The sequence below is a fragment of the Vidua chalybeata genome, chromosome 11 (genome assembly GCF_026979565.1).
Source record: "Vidua chalybeata isolate OUT-0048 chromosome 11, bVidCha1 merged haplotype, whole genome shotgun sequence".
Taxonomy (NCBI): domain Eukaryota; kingdom Metazoa; phylum Chordata; class Aves; order Passeriformes; family Viduidae; genus Vidua; species Vidua chalybeata.
The window spans coordinates 475,414-489,833 of NC_071540.1; the positions used below are offsets into that span (position 1 = coordinate 475,414).

At 40.0% G+C, this 14,420-nt stretch overlaps 1 long non-coding RNA gene across 1 annotated transcript; it reads left to right on the forward strand.

The window, feature by feature from the left end:
• Positions 1–212: 212 nt before the first annotated feature.
• On the forward strand, positions 213–11,255 carry LOC128793641 (uncharacterized). Its single transcript, XR_008432845.1, has 7 exons — positions 213–355; positions 3,728–3,793; positions 5,690–5,768; positions 6,893–6,968; positions 7,643–7,770; positions 8,790–8,906; positions 9,039–11,255. It is a non-coding gene; the product is annotated as an uncharacterized LOC128793641 (long non-coding RNA).
• The last annotated feature ends 3,165 nt before the right edge of the window (positions 11,256–14,420 follow it).

Consider the following 14,420-nt stretch of genomic DNA (forward strand, 5'->3'; position numbering starts at 1 on the left):
CAATATTTCTAACAATTCCAGTATTATTAGGAATACAAAAGTAGTGATTTTATATTTTGGGCAAAATAAGTGTTTCATATAAAATAATAAGCAAAGGAGGAAGAAAAAAAGTGATTCTTTTTGTTAAGAGAGTATTTCAGAAGGATCTACTAAGGCATAAATGAAATTTATTCAATCAAAAGATTTTCATTTCCTTTCTGAAAAGAATTAGGAAGAAGAAAAATGTGTCATTCATTTTCTGTCAAGGGGAGAAAAAGCCATTTTCCAACAAATTCCAAACAATTCTAGATCTGAGAAAAAAGAAGATACCTTTTGATCCTTGGAATCAAACAGAGACATCTCAGCAAAACAGCAGGTAAGGCTGTAATATAAGAGCAGTTATTTCATCTGTTTATTTTCTGTCTCATCTGCACTAAGCTATAAATTCCCACAGTTCTGTGGACTAAGAGTGAGATGGGAGGCAATATTTTACCTCTCTCTAGGATGAGGGAGAGCAAACTGGAGGAACGTGTCCTGTCTGGAGCAATGCACTTCAAGGAGGACAAGTACTTGTGGGCCATTTGAAGCTCCCAAAACAGCTTCAAAAGATATCAGAGCAGCTTTTGAATAGAAATATAAATGAATTAAGGTTGTTTAGCCTAAAGGGAAGAGCACTAAACACAGGAGAGTTTCAGTTTTATTATTCAACAACTTTTATTGTAAAAGAGCAGGTGTGTGTTCATTACTTCATCACATCCACCCTGGAGATGATGGGAATAATGCCATAACAAGCACAGCTTAGATCAGACATTAAGAGAAAACTGCTCTAAGGGCTGGGCAGGCTGTCACTGGGAGAGAATCCCCAGGGACTTATGAAGTCTCCAAATTTAGGAACAGTTTAGCACAAAGCTGACAACTGTCTCCTGGGAAAGACATAACTGTGGGCTGTTTGGGAGGATAGGAGAGGATTAGTGCATGTCTTGTGCTCCTATCCAACCTCTGTTGGGTTTTTTTTCCTAATTCTACAGATTCTGATTTTGTTCCCAGCACTTCATGTCTCTTTTGAGTTCAGAATTCAAAATGCATTTGAGAGAAAGGAGGGATGAAATGGAAACCCAGATTTCTTCCTTGAAAATTTTGTCCACCAGTGTTACGGGACAGAGCTTGCAAGTGGCCTGTCTGACTTGAACCTGGGGCTGCTGAATTTGATAATGGATGGAATTTTATTATTATTGTCATCATCATCGTCATCATCATCACTATCTGTTTTACAGAAAAGAAATTAACCTGTTCTGGAGACCTGTTGAAATGAATTTCAGACTCTGTAGCAAATTTACAACTAACAAATAACCCGATGGTGCTCTTTTAAATAATTTAAACTTCAAAGCTATTTATGAGTGAGCCAAGTTTTTCTCCTAAACTGGTTATCATTTTTTTATGACACAAATAAGTTTTCAAGAGATATGAGACAGGTTCAGACAAAATGAGGAAATGGAGGGACTGAAATACCACTGGAGCTGAGCTAATGGGACAGTTCCTTCTTTGGGCAAGAAAACATGTACTTGTCCATGATGTAATGAAAAAATAACATGTTCTGTCAGTCAAACCCTAGACAAAATCCAGCTGAGAATTTTGGACAAGCCTTCCTGTGTCAAAATGGGAATGTTTTCCTATGACATAATTTGATTTTTGCAAGCATCTACAAGGTAAGCATATCACACATCGTTTCAGGCAGAACAAAATCAGCTTTTATTATTGTGTATGTGTCTTGTAACGGTGTGGAATGTTTTTGCATCATTCCTCCTGGACTGAGAAGCCAGCTTCTTAGTTTTCCCTAGGGTGTATGGACAATTGTGCTGTGCTGTCCCTCTGGTGTCACCTTGAATTTCAGTGCACTCTGCAGCTTTCTCTTCCTAGTATTTGCAACACCTGAAAATGAAGGTTTCCATTTAGTGACAGCATAATGATTTGGCAAACTGTTTCAAAAATGTTGAATGCACATTCTTGGCTGCTCTATGGCAGAGGCATGAAGAGACAAATGGCCACAGTTCTTTATGCTGCAATTTTTTATATAGCAGGAATTGGCCTTTGAGGCATGAGTTGGCTAGAAACTCATTTCTCATTCAGGGGGCAGTTGTTGAAATGCTTGCCTTATTTTCTTACTGACGTCTGTGGGGATACCTGTTCCCAGGAGGCCCTGAACTAAGTGAAAAGACAAATATCTGGGGAATGTCAGCCACACTGAGAATTCCTCAGCACTGCTCTGTGTTGAAATGCAATATCTTCCAGCACCTTCTTCTCATAGGGCAACTGATGTCCCCAGTGCTTGGCCTGGAGGCTTGTGATTCTACGATTGTTTTCCTGCATGCTTTTTTACTGAGGACATGGATTTTTTCAGAACTAATGTTAATGTGGGTGCCCCAAAAGGGAGGTATCATGGAAAATATAGTTCAAACAATTAATCTGCTTGAAGGCATGGGAAGGGGAGGAGGGAGGGAAGGGCACAGCTGATTGTCTGTGCAGCCAGAGAAGTAAAGGGATCCCTTCCCTGAAATAAAGGAGTGCAGGTCTTGCCTACTGCTCCACCTGTAGCAAAATAAAACTCATGGAATATTTCCTGGAGTTTCTACTGGATTTATAGGACACTGGGCAATAAAAGGTGCACATTGTAGTTATTTATTTTTCTAATGAGTCATCAGACCAGGATAGACTTTGATTTTGCTTTCTATTCTGGAGCATTCAGATGTTCAGTTTTGCTGTTACTGTGGGCAGAGAAATCACAGAAAATGGGTATTTAATTCTCTAATGTTCTGAGATTACAGTCCTGTGAGCTTTCTTTATGAAACAGGTGTATTTTCTGTCATAATTCTATTGGACAAGTTATCTTATAGGCAAAATGGGAAATATACTCTGAAAAGAATTAATTATTCAATTGGGGTTCATATAGTAATTGTGGAGATAAAATTTAAAGTTTATCACTGTAAATAAATCAGTGAAGTTGGCTTTTTTTTTGTTTTTAATTCAGAGATTAGGGAGGGTCCTTGACATATTATAGATTCATCTAGTATTCTGGCTTTGTGGATATATCCACATTCATATGAACAATCAGAACCTGCTGTTTTGTAATGCACTGAAGGAAAGAGTTGAAACTTAACATTACTCAAGTAGCATTGGATTTTAATTAATAAACACATAGAACAACAGTTCAGATAAGAATATTACCTTTCCTAGTGAAATAAGTAAAATAAAATGCATTGTATGAATGATCACAAAGACTTTCTCCTGGACTGTGCAATTTAAATATTCATTAAGTGAGTCCAGCAGTTGAAAGCAGAAGATAGGCTTTATCAATATGGGAGGGTTTTGTGATAAGGAAGGGTTGTATCAATGGCTTGATGTGACACTTGAGAGCCCAGAACTGCTGCAAGGAATGACTGGGAGGCAGAGCAGTTCCTGTCTGGATTCACTTGGATCTGCCTATGTTTGTCGTGAGCTGAACAATTGTGCTTTGCTGCTGGTGGTCCTGCATCAGACAGAGCAAGAGTCCTCCTCTGTCTCCCCTTTTTAAGTTTACGGCTGATGAACTTCCACTCACAGAACTTTTCCATGCTCCCTCTTATCCCTGTGCAACCCCCTGTCAGAATGACTGAGAATGTTTGGGGATAACCATGGGATTATTGGGAAAACTCATGCAGAATTTGCCAAGGAAGCAACAAGAAATAAATTTATTTATGTGTTACACTTGCAGGAATAGAGGAAGTCTGGACATAGATCTGAATCCTGGCTTATGAACTGTTTCCATCTAGATCTCAAGGTAGGGAGTAATGATTTTTAAATAATAGGTGTAATGTAAGAAAGAAGCAACAAATTTCCCTTCCAAGCTGTCACACATATGGTCATATAGCGACAGATGAAGGACGGAACAACTGGGACCTTTTAATTTCTAATTTTGATTTTATATTAAAACACAGAACATGATCTGAATCTCACCTGCAGAGCTCTACTAAAGGATGAGCTAGGGACAGGTAACTCAGACTTAATTCTCAGACATATGAAGAATCTCAGATACTCTTTTATCACTTGAATTTATATCAAGATCTGCAAGGAAAGTTAACTGTTGTACAGATTATTCATTCAGAAAAGCACACAGAGCATTACACTACTCTTCATTTCTGTAAGGATACCACATGTAATTTAGTGAATAATTTAGACTCCAAGTGATCAAAACAAGAAATTGGTCAGGATGCAATTTTTCCACCAATATAATTGATACCTTTGACCTTAATTTCAGATGGAAAGGAAGGGAAGGAAGGCAGATGCCTGTATCATGTACAAACTTGCCACTTTCCTTCACTAATCACCTAATTTCACAGTAACTACATCTCGTATCACCAGCTTTCTTTATATGGAATTTCTCATTGTAGCACATTACTCCAGTGAAGTGACGCCACCTTGTTGCAAAATACCATCCCCAATACACTGTGGATAGGCCAAATTTGACTAAAATATTCTGGTTTTCTCAAATTGAGAATGTAAGTGTTTCTAGTTTCTTTGGGAGGAGTGGGTCAGGATGGTTCTAAAATGTCCTTTGCAGTGCTCTGGTGCCTCTAATCCCATCAAGGCACATGACAGTTGTATTTTTCTTACCTTTGATTAAAAGGTAAGATTAAAAAAAAAAAATTCTGTGTCAGACATTACTATTGTCAAATTGGAATTAAACAAGGCACATCCTTAAGTGAATTTGCTTGTTATTGGAGAGATTTTCTGGGGAAAGATTGTTACAGAACTCAAAGCTGGGATCTCCATGAAGCGCAATTTAAAAATTAGTTTTAAGTGCACTTCACATAGGTTTGCTCACAGTGAGAAATGTTAACTTGGCTTCACACTGCTGGAAAAAGCAAAATGGACAGGCTTGTGTGATAGAGAGTGCAGCAGCAGGATCTCCACTCTGTCTTCAGCCACACTGAGACCATAGAAATTTAAAGAAGTAACCCACAAATAAATAAAAGATTTATAAAACACATGTATTAGATTTTGATCCTTACATTTAGCTCTGGCTGGGATCCTAAATCTAAGATAGTTTTACACTTGATTTGCAAATAGAGAAGTTTGTAGAATTTGGCAGAATTTGGCCAGAATGCCTTTCTACAAACTTCCTACAAAGGTTTCCAACATTCAATTTGGATGATGTACTACAAGATCAACTGCTGTCTAACTTCATTTCTCCATTATTTGCAGCAGAAATGCTCATAGATATGGATTTCAATAATGTGATTACCAGTGAGTGGTAATTTTGAAGGATCTGTGTGGGAACTGCTGGAGGAATGATTGTGCTGCTGAAACCAAACTTTTAACCTAATCTTACACTAAGCTATTCTGAATATTATCAACACCTTTCCATCCCTTAAAAAAAAAAAAAAAAAAAAAAAAAAAAAAAAAAAAAAAAAAGGAGGCATAATACTCTAAGTAATGCTTTGTTTCCTTGTTTTATGTCCTGACAAAATAAAACAATAGAATTCAATTTTCTATAATTAGAAACAAAGGAATGAAAACTTCCTATGCATTTTGAAGAAATATTTGAAAAAAAAAGCTATTGATCAAAGTTCAGTAACTATTCTTGGTATAGTGGCCAGTTTTTAGCTAATATTTAGAATCTTGTATACCTGAGAACTTCCTATGGAGAATATGTATCATCTCTGTGTTCCTCCAGACCATCCTCCATGGGGATGTTTTCCAAACTGCTGCTGGTCTGAGATGACTGAAATGATGGCTTTTAGAACTTCTCTGTGGTAAATATTGGAGTTTGCTTGTGTTTGCTGTGCTGGTATTTTCTTCCATTTAACTGTGCCCTGTAGTAGCTGCTGTTTAAATTGTTAAACAACAATTTAACGTTCAGTTGGGAAATTCAGCCCCCAGCTCAGGGTGAGTTAATCTGTAAGAACAGTGAAGCCCCAGCAAGGCAAATCCCGATGCACATCAGATCTTTCACTGTGGCAGTGCAGGAGTTTCCAGATCACTCTCCATTCCCTGTGCTTTGGGGTTTTCCTGCTTTATGGCCTGCAGTGCCTTCCTCTCCCTCTCCCTGCCAGCAGGGATTGCAGTGCTCTGTCTTTGGCCAGATTTGTGTCATGGCCAGGACTCCCAATATTTCTGGTTTCCTCATCTGTTTGTGGTTCTGGGATTACTCCTGAGCACCTCCACTTCCTACTCCCCAAACCCCAGAGCATGGCACACCCTGCACTGGTGCCTCCCTGTGGAGCATCTCTTGGTTCATCACTAGACTGGGATAAGGGGGCTAGGAACAAGTTGGTACAGTTAAATTTAGATATTGAGCCTCCATTTCGGTCCTCAAGCAGAAAAAATTCTGTGTTTGCCTCCATTTATCTCTTGCTTGATCTTTCACTAGGACAAGTAATAATTCCCCAAGGATTGGAGTTCGTGATGCTCCTCTTCCAGAGAATTTTAAAACTTGGCCTTGCAGAAAATTGTCACTTCCCTTCAAATCTTTCTCAGGTTGCTAGAGCTCACTGAATTACTAGAACTAACCATAAAGAATGAGCCTTTTGCAGGGAGAAGTCTGCAATAGCTGAGGTTTTGGAGGTTTTTTTTCCCCTTGCTAGGGTTAGATTTTGGCTGTATTTCCAAGTGTCATCAGCCATCCAGCTGACAGTAGAAAACCTCTATAACAACTGCATCAACACAGCCAAACCAGTCTTGTTTCCACATTCAGCTTTACTTCAAATATAGAAGAAACTGAAAGAATTGAAATTTCTGCAGTAATTTCTCACCCAACAGAAACTTGAAAACTTCTACATTTTTGGTGCAGCTCTTTGCAAGGAAAAAAAAAAAAAACATACTTATCTTCTTCAGTCAACAGGCTTCGCAAGATAATGGCATTGTGTTAATGTTTCAGGTTTCCTGTTAACGTACATATATTGCTTCAGAATCATACCTGGAAGGCTCGAGCCCTGCCTGGTGATAAATGTTAGGTAATAACAAGAGCAGATGACTCAGTTCATAAACATGCTGCTTTACAATGTATCTGCTGTGGAGTTTTTTAATAAATGAGTAAGAGAATGAATTAAATTATTGAAACATATTGATCACTTGCATGTTTTGAGGTGTTGGGGTCTTTGTTTGTTAGGGGTTTTTAAAATTCTGTAGCTTGAAAAGTAATTTTGAAAAAATGGAAAGTGAGGAGTTTTGAGATGTTGGGAATATATTTTCTTTATCAAATAGTCTTATTAACACTTGAACTGTTTATTTAAACAAGTTTCCTTCTAACCTGACCAGTAAAGAAAAGCCCTAATTTATGGTGTCCCATAAGGATTTGAAATGTTGTCTTACAGGACTTAGATTGTTTGGGGGTTTGTGTTAGCTTAATAATAGCACTTTGTTCTACTGGATTCTGATTTGCTTGAATAACTTGACAAACTGTTTTTTTTTCCTACTGAAATTGTACAAAAGCTACACTGATGGCAAAATTATTTGGGCTCTTTATAAGAGGGGAATGGATGTACTCCTTTTGCTGTGATTCATGAGCTGGGAACCATCAGGTCAGCTCTTGGCTCTGGGAAAATTTGGGTGGAGCAGAACATCATTAAGTGGGATGGGAGGTCTTGCAGTTCAGGATGCTCATGAACAATTTGCAAACATCTGTCAGTCCTCAGGAAAAATATTCCAAAGCTGGTGTAGCCCTTGAACTAGAGGATGAATAAGGCTGCCTGAAAATTGGAGCCTTACCCTTCTTGTGCCTCAGCTGCAGTCCATGCACTACAGAAAGATAGATGGGTGAGTTCTTTTAAAATTGTAACAATTGTAAATGTTGCATTAACGGGAGCCATTGAAACACCTGAGCTAGAAGCCCTGAAATTACAAAAAAAGCAAAAATATGAAAGAATATGGTCTGACATATATCTGTCCAATGAGATGAGTGTTGTTCCCAGCATCCATGCAAACCTGGATGGGAAGGGTATAGATTAAAGCACTGAAAGAAGGGGGACAGGGTTGGAAATCTGCTGTAAAATAAAAGAAGTTTAATATCAAACAGCTTATTTTTAAATAGTAACTTCTCCTGTGTTATCTTGGGCATCCATTTACTACTATTGGCGGTCAAATCCTGAGGGTGAGCTTATAATTTAATGCTTTACATTAAAAAACTATTCTCATCTAGCAGATTTGCCTTGTAGCCTCTGCAAATAAATAACAAGTGTGTCATGAATCACAGGCCAGTGAGTGTCATGGCCAAATGGCTAAAACTGCCCGGGCTGTATTTTGTAGCAGTGGAATAGGAAACATTTATTACAGCCATTATAGACAGCCAAGTGATTTAAGAGCCAAAGGGGTGTCATTTATATAATGTTAAAATTCTTTGAACTCTAAGAAATAAAATAAGCAAAGATCCAAATGGCTCTACATCTGCACTGCAGCCCCACAAACCTGGGCATTGCTATAAACCCAGACCATCAAGTGGAGCTGAATTTTACAACTGCACATTTCCATGCTCTATCTTGTTGCCTGACTTCAATATCCTCAAACTTTATGCTGTTTGAAGCACCAATAGAGATAAAATTTCTTTCCTTGCACCTTGCTTCCTTTGGAAGTTAGAGAAAAACTTGGTAAGTCACAGAAAACCCTTCACTGTATCACTGCAAAACTGTTTCAGAAATGATAATATTGATAACTGGCCACAGCTGCTTCCTTGGGCATTTGTAGTTATATCAGACATTGCTCATCCTGATGCCAGGAATGTGGTCTGGAGGGGAAGCAAAGATTTATTACTAAGAGTGCTCATTCTTCTGTTGTCACAGAATCACTGGGATCTGCCTTTTGAACCGGGCTCTGCAGAAAGAAAGCTGCAGATATTGAACTTCAAAGCAAGAGATAACTGAGAGAAAAAAATGTTCCAAATGGTGGAGTGTCTTCTGGTAAGCACTTGGTGAGAGACTGGAACAGACTGCACTGAAGTGAAATAATTGCTCAAGGGGTTGATGTATTTCTGCAGGCACTCATACATCACCAGAGTTCTCTGGAAATGGTTTGAATCACTTGTCTTCCAGACATTTGGCAGAAATCACCAGGGGATGTGGAGGTGTTACATCTGTTCATGGCTAAGGATGGCCTTCAAAAGAACATTTTTACTTGCCTTCTCAAAATCATTTGGAGTTACATCTGCTTCTTTGCAAGGTATCAAGTTCCTTACCAGGAACTGCTTCATGGTTTTTAATGTTGTTAAGTTTTCACTTTGAATTTCACTATAGGTTTAGAAAATTACATCCTATTCTTCGTGTGCTCTGTAAAGGAGCCAGTTCAGTGTCTGAACACAGAAAACTTGCTGAATTTCCCCAGGGCTGGTGATCTTATTACTTTCTATTAGTTGAATTAATCCTCCTGAGAACCATTCAATTTTTTTACTCCTTAAAACTTTCAGAGCTCCATATTATTATGAAAGGTTTTACTGAGCTAAAGTTGTTAGGACAGGGTTTAATTTTGCAGCCCACACAGTTACAGCCTTATGAGACTGCCTGGTTTGCCTTCCAGTGCGTAAAATATGAGACTTTGAATCATTCACCTCCAGGAAGCACTTTTCAAAACTGGGGAGAAAATTACATAGCAGCAGAATATGAATTGATATGTCAGTGAACACCTGTCCTTCCTTATCTGTTGCGTTATCTTTTCCCAGCCTCCTTTTGAATGATCCCAAGACCTGCTGCTCCAACTGTAACCCTCAGCAATTGTTGAATTCCACTTTTCAGCAGTAATTGACTCACTCTTTTTCCTGCAGCTCGAGCAGGATCATTTTCAGCTTGCAGATGAGTTTCTGGCTAGGAGGAAATTGTTTTCCCACTGCCATGCAGGGTCTCTCATCCACAGTTTGCAGCATTTTTGATTCATAAATATTTTCTGTGATGGAGTAATTTGGTTTAATCCTCCTTGCCCCTCTACCAATGCCAGGGATGTGCTTGTGTGCTAACACAGGATCTACAGCACAAATTCCTTCATCAGTGGTTTCGGTGGCTCCAGACAGATCTTTCACAAAGCTGTCTTTAATTGGTGGGTTCTGTGTGCAGTAGTTTCATGTCAACATGTAAATCAGATTGAGACAATCGACTGCAGTGGGAGATTTGATGGGATGAGCAATGAAAGCCCCTGCTCTGAGAGGAATAGTGGTGTTTGTTTGTTTGTGTGTTCAGGACTCTACCTCAAAATGTACCTATTCCAACACTGAATTTCAGTGTAGAATGTGTCTCTGACATAGCAGGAGTATATTTCTAAAATTGATTTGGAATGCAGATTAATAATATACTCAGTACAGATTTCTCTGTACATTTCTTATGCATCTCTTAATTTTCTACAGGAGCAGAAATCTCTGCTGTAATTCCAGCTCTAGGAAGCTGACAGGGCTCAGAAAAGATAATCTGACTGCTGCATTTGCAAAACATCCCTCCCTTCCAGGACCAAAGTCAAGGACAACAAAAAATGCCAAAGGAATTAGTATAAATTACATCCTTCATACTCTACACATCCAGGGGTAGTGTTTGTCATCAGTTGTGATCTCTGATCACTCAGTGAATGTGCTGGTCCTGCAAATGCTTTAATCCAGGCAGGACTCTTAAGAAATATTCCCAGTAAATACCACAATGGATCACATCAGTTACCAGATTGAAACCACTCTTGATTTCCAAATTTTTGACAGGCTGACAACATTGGGCTGTTCAGCCTGGGGGAAAAAAGGGTTAGGTGGAGACCTGATGACAGCTTTCCAGTATGAGAAGGGGCTACAGGGAAGATGGAGAGGGACAATTCTTCAGGAATTGGAGTGACAGGACAGAATGGCAGAATGGGTTCAAACTGCCAGAGGGGAAGTTTAGATGGGATATTGGGAAGGAATTGTTCCCTGGGAGGGTAGGGAGGCCCTGGCACAGAGTGTCCAGAGAAGCTGTGGCTGTTCCTGGATCCCTTGCCAAGGCCCTGGATCCCTGAATCCAAGGCCAGCTTGGACCCTGGGGCTTGGAACAGCCTGGGACAGTGAAAGGTGTCCCTGGCCATGGCAGGAGATGGAACCAAATTATCTTCAATATCTTTTCTAACCCAAACCATTCTATGATTCTAAATGAACCTCAGACAATTTGAATGGTCCTGCTTTTTTTCAATTGTAGTTTTAACTCAAATATTCATGGTTTTAAAAATGTGTGCTTGATGTATCCAGATAATAAAATGGGCAATGATTGTACTTTCCCCATCATCCTGAGAATATAAATTCCTGCTCCATTAAACCTCTGCTGTTATTTCTTTAATCTACTTTAACATATGAAAACAACTGTTGAAAGACAACAGTCTTAAAAATGTCTTATTCATAAACTTTTCTTTATTAATATTTGAGCAGTGTGACTATCGCAGAGGTTCCTGGAGGATCCAGGCAGGAGAAGACATGGATCAGCTGGGGTGGCTGCAGTCAAATTTGTGGTGTTGCACTGGAACTCTCCAGTCTGCTTTGAAGGTGTCACCCACTGGTTGCTGTTGTCAGCAGCACCTGCAGCCCCTCAGACCTTGGCTCTCTGAAGCTGTGATAAGCTCAGTTGGATTTTAGTGGCTGGCAGAGTTGCCATTCCATTATGTCATTGTGTATCCAAGGCTCACATCTGTCTGCTCTGGAGGGCAGTCTTCAACTTAGAACACTTTAGAAAATAATTTTTTGACTGTGGAAATCAATAGAAAATACAACACTTTTTGTTCAGAGCACACCCCTGTGCTGAAGGGGAGAAAATGCAACTTGTGTAGTTAAATGTTTGCTATGGGGTGTTGGAATTGCTATTTGTTTGTCACCAAAGACTTGAGTTCTGTCCTTCATTTAGTTAAAATACTGTTTTCTGATATATTTGAAAGCTATTGATAATCTGTCCTTAAATTACAGATGAAAAGACTGTCCCAGACTTACAGACTATCCCAAATACATCTCCTGGTCTCAAGCAGATAAAAGGAACTACCTTTTCCACAGCACGTTGTTAAGTTTAATTTATTGCCCTACGAGTCTGTGGAGCCTGGAAGTGTAAATGGGTTCTAAAAAGGGTTTAGCTAAATCTGTTGGTTGCTACTAAACAGGATGATCTACAAGTGCCAGCTCTGAGAGTTCCTAAACTTGTCATCAAAGCTGAGAAATACCCTGTGGAAGGACTGGTTTCTTAGGCTGGGGAGAAATGTCTTCCCTCACACAGAGAGATGTTCCACAGACAGGTCTGGTATCAGTTTTTTTTAGGTATGTCAAGAAGTGAATAAAAAACAGCGTGAGTAGTACAGCACCAGGAGTAGAGCCCCATTCCTAAGGTAGTCCCATGGAAAGTGAAATAATTTAATTTTTACCCAACCATTATTACAACCTGAAGGAATATCAAGTAAGTTAGCAGATGATACTAGATTGGAAGGAGTTGTTGACTGGAAGGCAGGGAGGCCCTGGAGAGAGATGCTGACCAATGAGAGGGCTGTGAATTACCAGTGGTGTGATGTTCAACAAGGGAAAGTGCCAGATTCTGCAAATTGGGTGGGGCACCCTGGAGGTACAGACAGACTGGGGGTGAGAGGTTGGGGAGTGGATATGGGAAGGGACCCGGGGGTCCTGGTGGATGGCCAGGTGCATCTGAGTCAGCAGTACCCTGGAGCCAGGAGAGACATCTCTGTCCTGGGGGATGATGCCCAACTGCACTGGCCAGCCCAGGGAGGATTGTCCCTCTGGGCTGAGGCAGCCTCACCTTGAAGGCTGGGGCAACTCTCAGCACCATGAGGTAAAAAAAAGACACTAAAGCCATTAGAGAGTTTCCAAAAAAAGGCCATGAAGATGGTGAAGGGCCTGAAGGGGCCACCCAAGGAGAGGCTGAGAGCACTGGGCCAGGGGCAGCTCCAAGCTCTGCTCTGGGCCAGGGAGTGCCCAGGAGCTGGGCCAGGGCAGGCTCAGGCTGCAGATCAGGGAAAGGTTCTGCTTCCCCCAGAGGGTGCTGGCACTACCCAGGCTCCCCAGGGAATGGGCACAGCCCCGAGGATGCCGGAGCTCCAGGAGCCTTTGGACACCAGGGATGGACAGGGGGGATTGTTGGGGGTCTGGGCAGGGACGGGAGCTGGATCCATGATCCTTGGGGGATTGTTGGGGGGTTTTGGCAGGGACTGGGGCTGGATCCATGATCCTGGGGGATTGCTGGGGGGTCTGGGCAGGGACAAGGATGGATCCATGATCCTGGGGATCCCTTTCCTTTCAGGATATGAGATGAGAATATCAGTCTCTGTGATTCTCTCATTCCATGACACAAACAGTTGTGCTTTTTCAATGAGGAATGGCAGTAGCACATTAGGAGAACATCAGGAGGGTCATTGTTCCTGTTATTCCCAAGGCAGGGTATTTGCACAAAAATAAGATAATTCTGGTCTTTATAAAAAGATAAAATGAACTCTTAAAATTTTTTAATCAAATGGCAAATAGCCGTATCTTATTAGCTAATACATTCGCCAAGAATTTAGGGAATTTAATCCATTAATCTTAAATCTCTGCATAGACAGGAGGTCATTGAAATAATGAGTCACCTGAGGCAATAAAATTCAGTAGAAATCAAGCAGCTAATTTTTGTCAGAGCCTGTGAATATTTCTTGCAAGAATCCTCTCTCTTTCTCTTGAGAGAAATATTATTAGCACCTTCTGCACTCCTTTCATGCCAGAATGCTGGAGGAACCACATGCAGGACTGGCTCTCTGTGCTCTTTCAGACATTCATGTCTTGTTTTGATGCTGAATAATTAATGAAGAGCATTTGCTAATAGAAACATCTCAAACAAACATTCCATCTACATTTGGCTGTTTAACATTTAAATTCCTCTGCAATTTGAAGTGTGGCTTTTTCTGCATTTATCTACTTCCAGTGATGCTTCTTCTACTGGAAGAAGCACCCATTTCTTCTCATTTTTTTTTTCAATCTAATCTTCAAATAATTGCATCAAATAAGCTTTTTTTTTTTTTTTTCTTAGCATATTTGGTTTTTTTTAATTTTCGGTTTCTACACAAGAGCTTAGAATCAAATGACTAAAATATGATGTATTAGAGTGTGCATGTGGTGGGGTGATGTGATGGAATTCAGGAATACCAGCAGGGAAAAATCAATGATTACATGATCTTTTCTCAGTGTGAAATTGACTGAGAAAGGATGTTATGTAGCATGAAATCATGTAGAATGACCTTGAAAGAATTTAGAAGGTAATCATGAGCATTCTGTCTGAGCCTGCAGATTTATTGTAGCAAAAGATGCTATGAGTTCACCTATTATACTCCTAAGTAAACAGAGGATTTATAATGGACATTTGTGGGATTAAAAGCTCAGGCCCCAGAGAGGAGTGAACACCTCATAATTTACAAACTGAAAAATGATGACTGAGATGTCAGAGACATTCCTCATTCTTGGAATT